The sequence below is a fragment of the Pan paniscus genome, chromosome 13 (genome assembly GCF_029289425.2).
Source record: "Pan paniscus chromosome 13, NHGRI_mPanPan1-v2.0_pri, whole genome shotgun sequence".
Taxonomy (NCBI): Eukaryota; Metazoa; Chordata; class Mammalia; order Primates; family Hominidae; genus Pan; species Pan paniscus.
Genome location: NC_073262.2, coordinates 126,003,839 through 126,020,503, shown reverse-complemented (window position 1 = coordinate 126,020,503; position 16,665 = coordinate 126,003,839). Strand labels below are relative to the sequence as shown.

The 16,665-nt window shown below is 34.0% G+C and overlaps 1 pseudogene; it reads left to right on the top strand.

The window, feature by feature from the left end:
- The first annotated feature begins 1,008 nt into the window (after positions 1 to 1,008).
- Positions 1,009 to 1,306, top strand: LOC100992535 (HIG1 domain family member 1A, mitochondrial-like; annotated as a pseudogene).
- The last annotated feature ends 15,359 nt before the right edge of the window (positions 1,307 to 16,665 follow it).

The window sequence follows — 16,665 nt, the reverse complement described above, 5'->3', positions numbered from 1 at the left end:
GTTGAATCGAGTTTCTTCACTTGTAAAATGGAGGAATGATAGGGTTGTCATAAGAAATAATAAGAGATAAAGTTTTTAAAGAACACAGTGCACTGCTTGGCTCATGGTTAGCATACGAAATGTTAGCTACTCATTTTGTGGCAAAGCACTTAAAAATTATTGAGCTTAAATATGAGTCATGAATTTCTTTTGCTCAAAATGATTAGTATTCCAAATTTTCTGGCTTTTCCTAAAATAAAAAATAGCTTCTAGCAGTATGTTACCTTGTAGATATTTCTAAAATTTATAAACACACTTAATCTGTCCTTTCATGGTAAAAATATCATGTTACCAAAAAGGGAAAAACACATGCAATGGAAAGGGTATTTTGAAAAAGGATAGTAAAAGTATTTTTTATCAGTATTGCTGAAAGTAATGTAAAGTGTCATTAATTAAAATTTACACATCTGAATATTTACAAACATGGAACAGAATTTTCTATTAAACAATTTTCCAAAGAATTTCAGTGGCTTATTATTTCATTTTTAAAACATTTCCATTTGTGTCTAAGCTTCTCTATGATATATTTTTCTAAACTGTAGCACCCATTACAACAATTATTAGATAAACTTTCGAATCTTCAAATTGCTGTAAGACAAAGTATTAATTCATGATTTTCAAAAGATACATTTAAACTACTGAATTCAATACTTAGGATATTAACTATTGGTTTCAATACCTAAAATATTATTTTAGTGAGAAAAAATATTTTATAATATAAAATATATAATTTAATATATGAAAATTCTTTAATCTTTATTTAGTCCTTACTAAATTTATTTTTGTATATGGCATATAATTTTTTTATCATTATATAAAGATGACTTTCAAATCAATTAAATAGAGAGATAATGAATAGATAAAGAAACGAATACTTGTATAATTTTTTCCCTTCAAAAGTTTGTGGGATCAAAAGTTTGGTGAAGAAGCCAGTTGGCTTATGTGGAGTTTTCTTGCTCTAGGGAGATCCTTCAAGCAATCACTATGTCAACAGACACAGATGTTTTCCTTTCATCATATGCTGAAGATCACAGATCCAAACTTATTCAAAAAGCTACAGACGCACTATTCTTCTCCCATTGGACTGGCAGGTTTTATAGCAATTGTTGCATGTGGATTCGACAAATCGAAGAGCAGGAGAAATTCTAAAATGTCCCTTCACCTGATCCACATGTGCAGGGCAGTCAGAGGCTTTGTTGCAGGAGCAATGACTGTTGGTATGGGCTACTCCATGTATTGGAACTTCTAGGCAAAACCTAAGCCTTAAAAGAAGAGATGCTGTCTTGGTCTTGGAGGAGCTTGCTCTCGTAGACATCTCATTATTGAAGATGTATGTTTATGTTGAAAATAAATTATTGGAGTGGGTTCATATGACAATATGGTATTTTGAATATTGGCTTCCTTTCTTGCAGGCTTGATTTGCCTGGTGACCAAATTATGAGTGACTAGTTCACTAACGAGGTCATTCAGGGGAGTCAAATTAACACAAAGAAACACGTCACCTAAATGCACTTGAAGGTGTTAAAATGTCCACTTTCTTAAACTGTTAAGATGAAACTAGTTCTAAAGAAGATAGCAGGCCCAATCTGAAGCACTCCCAGTTTGCTGCAGAATCTTGCCTGCTTTGGATGTTATATAAGAGTCCTTTTCACTCATTATTTTAACTTTTTAACGCCTGTCTTGTGGACTGGCTGGCTCATTTAGAACTCTTTCAAAAAGTCTGTGGAATATAACTTGTAAAGCCTCCCACAACTGAGAGTATGTGTGTGTGTTTAAACTAAATGTAGAAAGCTTAAAATGGAGCTGCAGGGTAGTAGTATTGATTTCAGAATCAGAATTGTAAACATAAAGATAATTTAATTATGAATTAGTTTAGCTCTTTTATAATTGCAGAATTGCAGAAATATATTTTTGCTTCTGTTATAGTAGAATAATTTTTGTCATCTTGAAATGGAAATATGTATTTTAAGTGCTCATGCAAAGGTAAAATGAAAAACACTTTTTAAAAAGTTTGATGAATTAGCCTGTTCTTAGAAATTCTGAAGATCCAAAAGAATGATCTAAATATAACAATGAAAAAACAGAGATTATCAGAGTGGATAACAAAACAAGACCCAAGTATAAGTTGTCTACAAAAAACCATTTTAAATATAAAGATTTAGATAGTTTAAAAATAAAGCAATGAAGAAAGATATATACCATGGTAACACTAATTAGAAGATATCTAGATAAACTACATTAATTTTAGCCAAAGCAAACTTCAGGACTAGAAAAATTATTCAGAGTAAGAGAGTCATCATACAATAATAAAGGAGTACGTTCTCTTAGATTGCGTAACAATTCTAAATCTGCATGCTTCTGAAAATAGATCATCAAACTATATGAGACAAAACTTAAGTGAAAAAAAAATAAGCAAATCTACTATTATACTGGAGATTATAGTAGTTGGAAATCTCAACACCTCTTTGTTGGTAATTGATAGGTACAATAGGCAGAAAATAAGTAAAGATATAGATAACTTGTATGTAACTATTAATCAACTTGATTTAATTAACATTTATAGACTACTTACCCTACTACAACAAAATACACAAGTTTCTGAAACTTGCATGGAACATTCACCAAGATAGACCACATTATATGCTAGAAAAGACGCCTTTAAAAATCTGAAAAACTAGAAATCATACAAAGTATTTTCTCAGATCACAATGGAATTAAACTAGAAATCAAGAACAAAAAGGTACTCGGAGTATTTTCAACTATTTTAAAATTGAACAAAAACACTTCTAGATAACTCATGGAATAAAGAAAAGGTATCAAGAAAAAAGATTTTTAAAACTGAACTAAATAAAAATAAAAATTATTAAAATCTGTGGGTAAAGTGAAAGCATTGCTTAGAGTGAAGTTTATAGCATTTCATGCATATATTAGAAAAGAAGAAATAGCTGAGATCAGTAATAATCTTTCACCTTAGGAAACTAAAAAAAGAACATTTTAAGCATAATTATACAGAAGAAAAAATAATAAAAATTAGAGCAGAAATTAATTAAATTTAAAAACAGGGTAACAACAGAGAAAATCCATAGCTTGTTCCTTGCAAAGATAAATAAAATTAATAAGCTTCTAGTCAGATTAACCAATAAACAAAGAACACAAAAATTACCAATATCAGAAATGAAAGAGGGGTCATCACTACTGATTCCATGAATATAAAAGTATAAAAAATAAAAACTAAGAATAACTTTATGCCTACAAGTTAAATGAAATGGCCAACTATTTGAAAGACACAAACTACTGAAATGTACACAAAGAGAAAGAGATAACCTGAATAAGCTCTGTATATTTTAAAGAAATGAGAGTAATAATAATATTCCAAAAAAGAAAGCTCCAGACCCAGATGGTATCATGGTGAATTTTACTGAACATTTAAGCAAGAAATAATATCAATTATTCACAATATCTTCCAGCAATAGAAGCCAAAAAACACTTTATAACTCATTTTATGAGCCAGCATTACTTTAGTATCAAAACCAGCTAAAGACATTACAATAAAGGCTAACTAGAGACTAATATCTCCTATAATCATAGACACAAAAATTCTCACCAAAGTATCAGCAAATCAAATCTAATAATGTATAAGAAGAATAGTACACAATGACCAAGTGAAATGTATTCCAATTTGAAAAATCAATCAATGTGATCCACTAGGAAAACACGTTAAAGAAGAAAAATCACGTGATCACATTAACTGATGCAGAAAACACCTTTGAAAGAATCCAACACATCTTCATGATAAAAACTCACAAGAATCCAGGAATAGAAGGGAGCTTGATAAAAACTATCTACAAAAGACCTTGATGCTAATATTATACTTAATAGTGAGAAACTGGACGCTTTACCCTGAAGATCAGGAACAAAGGTAAGGATATCCTTTGTTCACATTTCTATTCAATATTGTACTGGAAATACTAATTAGTATTATAAGACAAGAAAAAGAAAACTAAGATATACATACTGGACAGAAAAAAATAAAACTACCTTTCTTCACAAATGACATGATTGTTTATGTAGAGCACCACGAACAATCAACAACCAATAAATACCAGAACTAACAAGTTAGTTTAGTAAGGTGAAAGGATACAAAATTCATAAACAAAGTCAATTCTTATTCTATATACCAACAATTGTAATTAGAAATTTTTAAAAATTACAATATCACACAAAAATTTCTTAGATATAAAACAACCAAAATTTTTACAGAACCAAAAAAAACAAGGACAAACAAACACTACAAAACAATGATGAGATTCTCAGTTTCTTTTATCATTGTTTTGTAGTGTTTGTTTGTCCTTGTTTTTTTTGGTTCTGTAAAAATTTTGGTTGTTTTATATCTAAGAAATTTTTGTGTGATATTGTAATTTTTAAAAATTTCTAATTACAATTGTTGGTATATAGAATAAGAATTGACTTTGTTTATGAATTTTGTATCCTTTCACCTTACTAAACTAACTTGTTAGTTCTGGTATTTATTGGTTGTTGATTGTTCGTGGTGCTCTACATAAACAATCATGTCATTTGTGAAGAAAGGTAGTTTTATCATCATTCTCAGTAAACTATCGCAAGAACAAAAAACCAAACACCGCATATTCTCACTCATAGGTGGGAATTGAACAATGAGATCACATGGACACAGGAAGGGGAATATCACACTCTGGGGACTGTGGTGGGGTGGGGGGAGGAGGGAGGGATAGCATTGGGAGATATACCTAATGCTAGATGACGAGTTAGTGGGTGCAGCGCACCAGCATGGCACATGTATACATATGTAACTAACCTGCACAATGTGCACATGTACCCTAAAACTTAAAGTATAATAAAAAAAAAAAGAATATTTTCTCACAAAAAAAAAGAAACTGGATAAAATCTAAGTAAATGCAGATATTTTATGTGCACATGAGTTGAAAGGCTATAGCTGTCAATTTTTTTTCTCATTCAACCTATACATTTAACGTCATCCCAATCAAAATCTCAGCAAGCAATTTTGTAGGTATCTTCAAGCTCATTCTAAAGTTTATATGAAAAGGCAAAGGATCCAGAATAGTCAACACAATACCGAAGAATAGAGAACTCATAGTACCTGATTTCAAGAGTTAATATAAAGATTAAGTAAAAAAGATGATGTGGTGTTGGCAAAAGAATGAGTACATAGATCAAAGGAACAGAACTGAAAGGCTAGAAATTAGATCACACCAATACAGTAAACTGATTTTTGAAAAAGGTGGAAAGGCAATTCAAAGGAGAAAGGACAGTATTTTTAATAAATAGTACTGAAACAATTAAACTTTCATACCCTAGAAAACTAATCTAGACACAGACATTACATCCTCTGCAAATATTAACTCAAGATCCATCATAGACCTAAATACCAAATGCAAAACTATAAAAGTTCTAGAAGAAAACATGAGAAAAAATATTTATTTGATCTTGGGTTTGGTAATGCATTTTAGATACATCACCAAATTCATAATTTATAAAATAAAAAATTGGTATTTTGGACTTTACTAAAATTAAAATGTCTGCTCTGTGAAAAACACTGTTAAGAGAATAAAAAGACAAGCCACAGACTGGAAGATAACATTACTAAAGTTATCTTATAAAGGGATTGGTATCTGCTTTGGTATCTGAAATTATTCAAAGTAATCAGTGAGAAAATAAACAACCCAATTAATAATTGGCAAAATATCTGACCAGACATCTCATCAAAGAAGATATACAGATGACAAGTAACATATAAAAACATATTCATGTTCAATTCATTTGTCATTTGGGAAATGCAAATTAAAACAACAATGAAATGCTACCATATACCTGATTTAATGGCAAAAAAAATAGAAAAACAAAAAACACCACCGCCAAGTACAGACAGGATGCAGAATAAAAGGAATCCTCATTATTTGTTGGAAGGAATGCAAAATGGTATAGCCAGTTTGGAAAACAGCTTGGCAGCTTTATACACATCTGAACATAGTCTTACCACATGACTCAGCAATCGTGCCCGTAGGTATTTACCTAACTGATTTGAAAACTTATGTCCACGCAAAATCTGTATGTGAATGTTTATAGAAGCTTTATTTATGATAACCAAAACCTGAAAGTAGCTAACATGTTCTTTCAATAGCTGAATAAATAAACTGGTGTTCATCTATACAATGGTACACTATTCATCAATAAAAATAAATGCACTGTCAAGTCATAAAAAGGCATACATGGACCTTAAATGCATATTGTGAAGTGAAGAAAGACAGACTAAAAGGCTACACACTGTATGATTTATTCAATTTGTGTGACATTCTGAAGGAGGAAAATTTATAGAGATAGTAAACAGGTTAGTGGTTGCCAAGAGTTCAGTGTGGGGAAGGTTCAATAAGTGGAATGCAGGGAATTTTTTTAGGACAGTGAGACTATTCTGAATGATAGTGTAATGACACTAAGCATTTGTCAAACTCATAGAACTACACAGCACAAAAATAAAACAATGTATGCAAATTTTAAAAATCAGGAATCCAGGAGATCACAAGATGAAAGGCAGAATGGGACAAAAGAATCTAACTTTATTACTAATATATAAAACAATCTCACTAAATGGGATAAAGGAAAATGTACTGACCTAATAACTTTCAAAATGAGTGGCATTTGTAACATTAAAGGCAAAAGGAGCTATTCACAATTACTGTACTATAATTGATATATTTGTTTCCTATAGGGATATAGGTTAATTATTCTGATACCACTATATACATATGGCATTGAGTAAATGCATGGTAGATGATAGGAGCCAGGTTTCTCTCTGTTGGAGTGGGAAGTTACCAATAAACAAAGGAAAAAGGCTAGAATTATCCATGTGGTAATGGATTAGAGTTGGAGATATCAGTATGAGCTTATGTTTAGCTTAATATAAATATATATGGTAACATAAAAATATTGTTAATACGTACTTATGCCCAGGTTAGTACACACATATATATTTCCTTATTCTGTCTGCTTAGAAAGCATAGAAACAGCACCTCAGTAGCCATGAGCACACTTAGCACCCAGATCTTGGTGTCTATTACCATTTGCCAATAAAAGGAACCAGGGATCCTAGGAGAAATTGTTGATTCTAGGACTGGGCAGAAAATATACAAGATGGCCAGGTGTAGTGGCTCATGCCTGTAATCCCAACAGTTTGGGAGGCTGAGGCGGGTGGGTCACCTGAGGCTGGGAGTTCAAGACCAGCCTGACCAACATGGAGAAACCCCGTCTCTACTAAAAATACAAAATTAGCCGGCCATGGTGGCACATGCCTGTAATCCCAGCTACTTGGGAAGCTAAGGCAGGAGAATCACTTGAACCCAAGAGGTGGAGGCTGCGGTGAGCTGAGATTGCGTCATTGCACTCTAGCCTGGGCAACAAGAGCAAAACTCCCTCTCAAAAAAAAAAAAAAAAAGAAAATATGCAAGTTGAACCTAGAACATCTTATAAAAAATTAAATACATAAGCACAAAAATAGAGATATGTCAAAAGGACAAAAGGGCCAGCTGAAAGAATTCCCAAAGGCCAAAGATGAAATAATTTGAGCAACTAAATAAAGTAGTATTGCATTTTAACTCAAAGTATAAAATAAATATCCATGAGTTCATAGTGATATAAATTAAAGCAGGAAGAAAAAATAAATCTCCTGTGCAGAAGAATTCAAAATAATTTATGTAGATAGGCCACCCTCAAAGAGATAGTGCCTAACTCTCTTTTCCTTAAGTGTGAGCTTCACATATTGACTTCCTTCCAAAGACGGTAGTATGGAAAAGGGGAAAGAGACTATCTGCAGTTGAGAAACCTGACAAATGCTGCCTCAGCCAGGTGATCAAGGTCAACATTAGCAATAAAAAGTCGGCCGGGCAAGGTGGCTCACGCCCGCAATCCCAACACATTGGGAAGCCTAGATGGGCAGATCACCAGAGGTCGTGAGTTCAAGATCAGCCTGGCTAACATGGTGAAACCCCATCTGTACTAAATATACAAAATCAGCTGGGCGTGGTGGCACGTGCTTGTAATCCCAGCTACTCAGGAGGCTAAGGCAGGAGAATCGCTTGAACCCGGGAGGCAGAGGTTGCAGTGAGCTGGGATCGCACTGCTGCACTCCAGCCTAGGCAACAGAGTGAGACTCTGTCTCAAAAAAGATGAAAATAAATAAATAAATAAATTAATTAATTAAATTAAATAAAAAGTCATATTGACTGCATGAACCTTTGATATATGATGAGAATGACACTTGACCTCTATGGTCTTTCTCCCCAAAACAAATAATCCGTGTTTTATCCTAAGAAACATGTCAGACAAATCCTGATTGAGGTATGTTCTACCAATACCTGACCAGCACTCTTCAAAACTGTCAAGGTCACCAGATGCAGGAAAATCTGAGAAATTGTCACAGCCAAGAGGAGCCTACGGAGACACGATGACCAAGATATAATGTGATATTCTGGATGGAATCTTGAAACAGAAGAAGAACATCAGATAAAGACAGGAAATCTGAATAAAATGTGGATGTTGGTTAGTAATAATGTATCAATATTGTTTCATTAATTGTTATAAATGTACCATACTAATGCTAGATGCTAATGACAGGAGAAAGTGGGTGTTGGGTATATGGGAACTCTGTACTATCTTTGTAATTTTTCTCTATGTCTAAAACATAAACTTTACTTTAAAAAGGGCTAATAAAATAATAAGTAAAAAATACATTTGAAAATTAAGCAAGATAATTCTAAATAACTCTTGGGTAGAACAAAAAATCCCAATGGAAATTAGAACATATTTTCAACTGACTGACAACTAAAATATTTACATATCTAACACAGTAGGATGTACATAAACTTTGCATTAAAGAAAACTTGGGCTTTATATGCGTATAGTATTAAAAGAAAAAGAAAGGCTGAGAATACATGAATGATATAGATATCCATTTTAAAAATGACTATAAGAATAGAAAAATAATTATTAGTAAAAGGGAGAAAATAATAATAAATAATAAGGGCATAATTTGTGAAATGGAAAACTAGTATAAATTAGAGGCTCAATAGAGCCAAAAGTTCATGTAAACACTTAATAAGTCCAATCAAGAACAAAGAAAGAAGTGGCAAATAATCAATATCAGGAATGAAAAGATGAACATCACATTAGAAATATAACAAGAGACTACTCTGAACAACTGTATGTCAGTGGTATAGTGTGGATATTTGTCCCCACCCAGATCTCATGTTGAATTGTAATCCCCAATGTTGGAGGTGGCTCCTGGTGGGAGGTGTTTGAGTCATGGGGGCAGATACCTCATGGCTTTGTACTGTCTTTGTGATAGTGAGTGAGTTCTCATGAGATCTGGTCACTTAAAAGTGTGTGACACTTCACCCACTTTCTTGCTCCTGTTCTCACCATGTCATGTGACTTCTCCCCCTGCCTTTTGCCATGATTGGAAGCTTGCTGAGGTCTCCCCAGAAGCAGATGCTGCTATGCTTCCTGTACAGCCTGAAGAACTGTGAGCTAATTAAATCTCTTGTCTTATAAATTAACCAGTCACAGGTATTTCTTTATAGCAGTGCAAGAATGACCTAATTCAGTTAAAAACATTAAAAATTTAGATGAAGTGAGAAAATATATAGAAAAACACAAGCTACTAAAACTAAAACAGAAGAAAAGAGAAAATCTGAATTGTCCCCTATCTACTATATAAATTGTATCTGTAATCAAAACCTTTCCATAACGAAACACCAGGCCCAGTTGATTTTCCTGATGATTTCCATCAGATGATCAGGGGAAAAAATGACTCAAATACATCCAAACAAAAAAGAGAAACACCTCACAACTAATTTTATGAGGTCAGCATAATCTTGATTCCTAAACTTGAAAACACTTTACCAGAAAAAAATTAAAGATAAATATTTTAAATAAATATAGATGCAAAAATTCTAAACAAAATGCTATCAAACACGATCCAGTAATATATAAAATCATGATAAAACTGCATTAATATTAGAAATCCACTGTTGGTTTAATATTTTAAAGAGTATTAACTTAGGCCGGGCGCGGTGGCTCACGCCTGTAATCCCAGCACTTTGGGAGGCCGAGGCGGGCAGATCATGAGGTCAGGAGATCGAGACCATTCTGGCTAACACGGTGAAACCCCGTCTCTACTAAAAATACAAAAAAATTAGCCGGGCGTGGTAGCGGGCGCCTGTAGTCCCAGCTACTCGGGAGGCTGAGGCAGGAGAATGGCGTGAACCCGCGAGGCGGAGCTTGCAGTGAGCCGAGATCGCGCCACTGCACTCCAGCCTGGGCGACAGAGCGAGACTCCGTCTCAAAAAAAAAAAAAAAAAAAAAGAGTATTAACTTAAAAGAAAAACACAATATGTATACATTTAGAAAAGGGGAGGAGATATTATTTCTTATAAGGGGTTACAGCCTTCAAGGTAACCATCCCATAGGCTGGGAAGCATAGTCTCCAGCCAAGACCAGAGACAGGTACTTGGAAGGCGAAGGGTTGGGGCAGGAGATTTATGCTGAATGGGTTGGCGAAACATTCATATTCAACATGTTACAGGAGGAGCTATGAATATTCATGAAGGTGGTTCTGACATATGTGGATTGAACAAACATACATGAAACATATGACTCATGTTTATACATTCATTTTGGGGTGGAGACTTAATATTTAAATATATTAAAATTAGGCCCTTTACATGAAAAGGTCTTTTCAGGCCTAAGGCATGCAAGTATGTAGCTTCTGTAAACCGGCCAGAAACAGTCCACAGTTAGTGGTCTTTTATTGGGAAAGTTACTGAAGTCAGTCTCTTGTCCAATCAAAACTGTAGTTATGGCTGGTGGAACCGGAGGTCAGTTAGTCAGCGCCTGTGAGCTGGATGAGTTGTAATTGTTTTAATATTGTTTATTTTAAGGCCAATGCTCATTTAGCTGCTAGAGAAAAAGAAGACCCTTGCAGCAGTTAGGACACAGTTATTCTTTAAGTGTAGGGGGTGCATGACTTAACCCTTGCCTGGCATGGCCGTAGGTCTTCTTTATAATCTGGTATCTTATTGCCACAAAAAGTCTGTTCTATGATCTTTACTTTAACATTAATGTTGGTCAGTTGTTGTGTCCAGTGATAAAAGGGAGAGGGAATAAAAAGTAATTACTGACATATCTGACCTCCCAAGCCCTCGTGGCTAGGAACTAAGTTTTTAAAGGTTTTCTGGAATCCCCTTGGCCAAAATGGGTGCATTCAGTTGATGGGGAGCTTAGAATTTTATTTTTAGTTTACAGTATCCATATATATGCATATATATTATATGTATATGTATACGTGTATATATATACATTTATATATGTATATATATTCATTTATACATATGTATATATGTATGTGTATATATACACATATATGATATGTATATATGTATATATGTGTGTTTGTATGTGTGTGTGTATATATATATATATATATAGAGAGAGAGAGAGAGAGAGAGAGAGAGACAGAGGGAGAGAGAGAGAGTCTCACTCTGTTGCCCAGGCTGGAGTGCAGTGGTGTGATCTCAGCTCACTGCAACCTCCACCTCCCAGGTTCAAGTGATTCTCCTGCCTTAGCCTCCCAATTAGCTAGGATTACAGGTGCCTGCCACCACACTTGACTAATTTCTGTACTTTTGTGGTAGAGACGGGGTTTCACCATGTTGGCCAAGCCGGTCTCAAACTTCTGACCTCAAGTGATCCGCCCACCTTGGCCTCCCAAAGCGCTGGGATTACAGGTGTGAGCCACTGCGCCCGGCCAGTATCCATACGTCTTACCACATTAAAATAAAATAGAGAAAAATCATACAATCACATAAATAAAGCCAAAAATGCACTTGGAAAAGTCAATGCTGATATATAATTTCTTAAAATATATAAACTGAGAAGGAAGTCTTCTTAATCTGATTTAAAAATCCAGATTTTAAAATCTACAACAAAAATCACTCATACGCAATGTTTAAAAGTTGAAAGCTTTTCTCTCTGAGAATGGGAACAATTATAACTATTAACAATTATATTTACCATTTCTATGGAGTTCTTACCAGTATAAAAAAAGCAAAAAAAAAAAAAAAAGAAAAAAGAAAGAAAAGAAATAGAACAAGAAATGTTGGCAAGGACATGGGACAACTGTACTCTCAGCTATACCTTACTGCTTGAGATGTAAACTATTCCAACCACTCTGCTGAATGGCAAACAAATTGTGATATATCCATACAATGAAACACTCTTCAGCAGCAAAATGAAATGGATTACATCCAACAACACAAACGAATCTCAAAAATATGCTAAGTGAAAGAGGCCAGACCAAGGGATACATGATATATAATTCTATGTATGTGAAATTTTAGAACTAGACAAATTAATCTAATGTGATAAGTGGTTGACTAGTCAGGGAGTGGGATTAGAACAACTACAAAGAGACAAAACAATTTTGGGGGTTAAGAAAATGTTGTATCTCTTGATTGTTTTGGTGTGACATTTGTCAAATTTGTCAATTATTCACTTAAATTCTGTGCATTTTGTTGTGTGAGAATTTTTCCTCAATAAAGTGTGTCTTAAGAAGATACCATTAACCATAGCCCCAAAAACATCAAGCACCTTGGGAGAAATCTAATAAGTAATCTAATGCAGGTACCATAAAACTATAACATATTATAGAAACATAAAGAAAACCTAAATATATACAGGAATTATACCACTTTCATGAATTAGAAGCCTTAATGTTTTAAAGATGCATTTTCCTCACATTAGATTTATAGATTCAATGTTATCCTAGTTTAAATTTCTCCAGGGATTTTTATGTTAATTGGAAATCTGATTTCAAAATTTATATGAAATGCAAATAGTCAAGAACAACTAAGGCCTTCTGAAGAAGAAGGATTTAAAGAACTTCTATCACTGGATTTCAAGCTCCTTATAAAGCTACATTAATGAAAACAGTGTGCCACTCAGGCAAGAAGAAACTAATAGACCATGGTGCAGAACAAAGAGTCCACAAACAGAACCAAACACGTGTGGACGCTTCAGGGATGTGAGAGAAAAAAGTACTTCCAATAAATGATATTAGAGCAATTGGATATACATATAGAAAGAAAAAAGAAGAATCTTGACTCTCCTCACACTAAGCACAGAAATCAATTCCTTGAGGATTATATGTCTAATTTCAAAAGGTAAGACATTAAAGTGTCCGGAAGATGATGACGTAATAGGATAATTTCATGATTTTGTAGCAGAGAATACTTCCAAAAGAGTACACAGAATCACTAATCATAAAGGGAAAAAAATAGCTATTTATCTATTATTCACCTATCTATCTATCTATCTATCTATCTATCTATCTATCTATCTATCTATCTATCTATCATCTGTCTACCTTAAAATTAGAATCATTCTGTTCATTAAGTGACAATATTGAGTAAAAAGAGAAACAAAAATGTGGGGAAAATGTACAGCAACATGCTTAACTGACAAAGGGGTCTTGCTTCACTCTTGAATATTAGTGTTCCTAAGGACTCCATCCCCACAGGAGCCCCGAATGCCTACATTCATTCCTGCAACATGCATTGGTTGCCTTTGAATGTTTATTTTCAAATCAAGGTCACTTAAATGACGCTAGACAGAGCCCTTTCTCTACACTCAACATATTCCTCTAGGAGTAAAATCCTGCTGTTTCTATCTTCTTAATAGATCCCATTTGGTGCTTGTTTCTGCTCCCAGTAACCCTCGCTTGATTCAGGACCGTCTGTGTTCTTGCCTAGATGATTAGAGTAACCTTCCAACTGATATTCTCTAATCTAGTCTTACTCTTGCTCAGTAAGTATTTTTTTCTAACTTAAAATGTGTCATGTTGTTCCTGCACAGTCCTCATTATAATGTAAATCCAAAACTATGGAAGTCCATGATCTGACTCTTGCCTATTTCTCCAACTTAATGCCTCTACACTGTCTATACTATTCAGCATATAGAACTACTCCTAATGTATTACTCTCTTAATACCTCCAGGCCTTTGCATAAATTACTCCCTCTGCCTGGAGTCCTCATGCCTCCTGTCTTTGTTTAGAAAACCCTCACTCATTTTGTACATAGTAAAAGACTTTCTCATTGGCTCTCCTATCTGGGTACCTTCACAGTACCTTGTGCTTCCTTCATTATATAACAAACCAGAGGATTGTAATTACCTTTTCTGTCTGTTTCTATTTTATCTCTCCGCTGTCAGCACCTATGCACATTGCCTGGCAAATTGTAATTGCCCTGTTAATGCTTGTTAAATGAATGAATAAGTGGGAGTAGGCACATATAGAAGAGACCCAGATGATTGGCGTTAAATTTATGAGCAAAGAACTTTGAGAAAACCCAACTCTAATTAAACTGACTTAGGTACAATATCAGGGATTCCAAACTGAGAAGTGCTTTTAAACGAGAAAGCTTAGCTTCTTGACAAGTCTGTCTCTCAGTAGAAAATTATTTCCATAGTGAGTCACAGATTTCCTGCTTCTGTATTCAGCTGCATGGAAAATGGATGGAAAGCGAATGGTCATCTCAAAGGCAGGTTTGGAGTAGGGCCGAGGAAGACTTTGTTGGTGTTTTCATAGTTCAGGGATTCTCAATTATAGCTAAGATTAAAATTATCTAGGAAGCTTTAAAAAAATATCTATGCCCATGTCCTACCCCTGTTCAATTCAGTCAGAATCTCTGGGAGTGCCTAGGTATTGATAGTTTTAAAGTTACCCAGGTGGTACTGATGTGCAGTCATTACTGAGTACCATTAATTATGCTACTGAGAAATTAGAGCCATGGATTTTGCAACTTCCAATATAATCACCAGGTGGTGCGCTGTTTTACGGTATTTTGAACTCATTCCATGATTTCAAGTTGCATCTGATCAAATCTTCTTAAAGGCAGCTTAGAATAAGCTCACCTGTCTCAAAGACCTCAATTTTCAGTTTGCAACTATCATTTGAAAAACTCTTCTGAACATGGAGAGACGATGGTCTCATGGAATCTGCATGACCAGGGAGCGAACTTGAAATACTTACTTGTTGACCTGATGAAGATATTGTTAACCTATTTTAGTTGTGCATAAAGCTTAAAAACATGTTCAGTGTTGGGAATTTGAGTACCTGGGCACATGTTGAAGGCCTAGAGTTTAAGGTGGTAGTTTTCAACCTTGGTTGCAGGTTAAAAATCATCTGGGCACCCATTGCAAGACATTCCAGATTATTTGGTGTGGGATGAGGCATTACATAAGTACTTTTCAAAATCGTCCAGATGCATCCAAGGTTGAGAACTGCTGGTTTAGGGGTGTTGTCCTCTTCTTTGTCTCTTTTTATTGTTGTTAAAATGTATTTATTTTATATTTTTCTAACTTTTAGGTTCAGGGAGTACATGTGCAGGTTTGTTACATGGGTAAATTGTGTGTCATGGGGGTTTGTTGTACAGATTATTTTGTTACCCAGGTAATAAGCATAGTATGTGATAGGTAGTTTTTCAATCCTCAGCCACCTCCCACTCTCCACCCTCAAGTAGGCCACCGTGTCCATTGATCCCTTCTTTGTGTCCCTGTGTACTCAATGTTAAGCTCCCACTTATACTGTAAGGTTGTGCTATAAGACTACAGTAAGTTATTTTTAACAAAGTCTTAAGAAGTCTTAAGAAAAGTCTTAAAAGAAGTCTTAAGGCAAGTACTTGCCTACATTTGGCTGTTTCCAGTGCTGATGTTTTAGTTGTATCAAGAGTTTCTTTATCAATTTAAAAGAGAAAGGAAACGAACAAAATTAAGGTATCTTTGCATTTCTTTAGTATATTTCGGTATTCAAAGTTTTTTTGTTCTTTTGTTTTGTTTTGTTTTGCTTTGAGTTTTCTTTCATTATTCCCCCTATATTTTATCTTCCACCTTCTTTTGAGTCTCTCAAGTTTCTTGATTTGAAATTCCTCATTTTTATTATTTAGTCATTTCATGATTCTCTTCATATCTCTTATGTCTTATTTTAAATTCTCTCACAATTTTCTGGTTTATCATAATCTAGTTTTTCATAATTTAAAACTTTATAAATTCATTATTTGTTTGGGCCTCTTAACTTTTAGTATCTCTGGTATTAGCTTTCTTTATCCCTTTTTATTCTTAATTATTTAAAATGTCAATTCTTACTTTTTAATCACTTTTTAAAATGTTAATGAATTAAGATGTTGGTTTCCTGAATCTTTTATTACAAATATTTTTACTGTCTTTTGCAACTTTAATACTTTACCATTTTATTATTATTTTATTTTAAAAATAAATTTTATATTTTAATTTTTAGTATATGATTTGTCTTTATAATGGTAGGTAATAAGTAGTTATACAAAAATCCCAGCCCACACCCAGAATAAGATATGAAACATCTTCATTGTGGCTGTCCCTTCATATCCCATTTATGGATTTCAACCTGGTTAAATGTTGGTTTTACAAAATATCTTTCCTCTAGTAGCTTAGGACACTCAGGACAATTCAGTTACTCATAACAGTCATAATTCTACCTGTTTAATGTT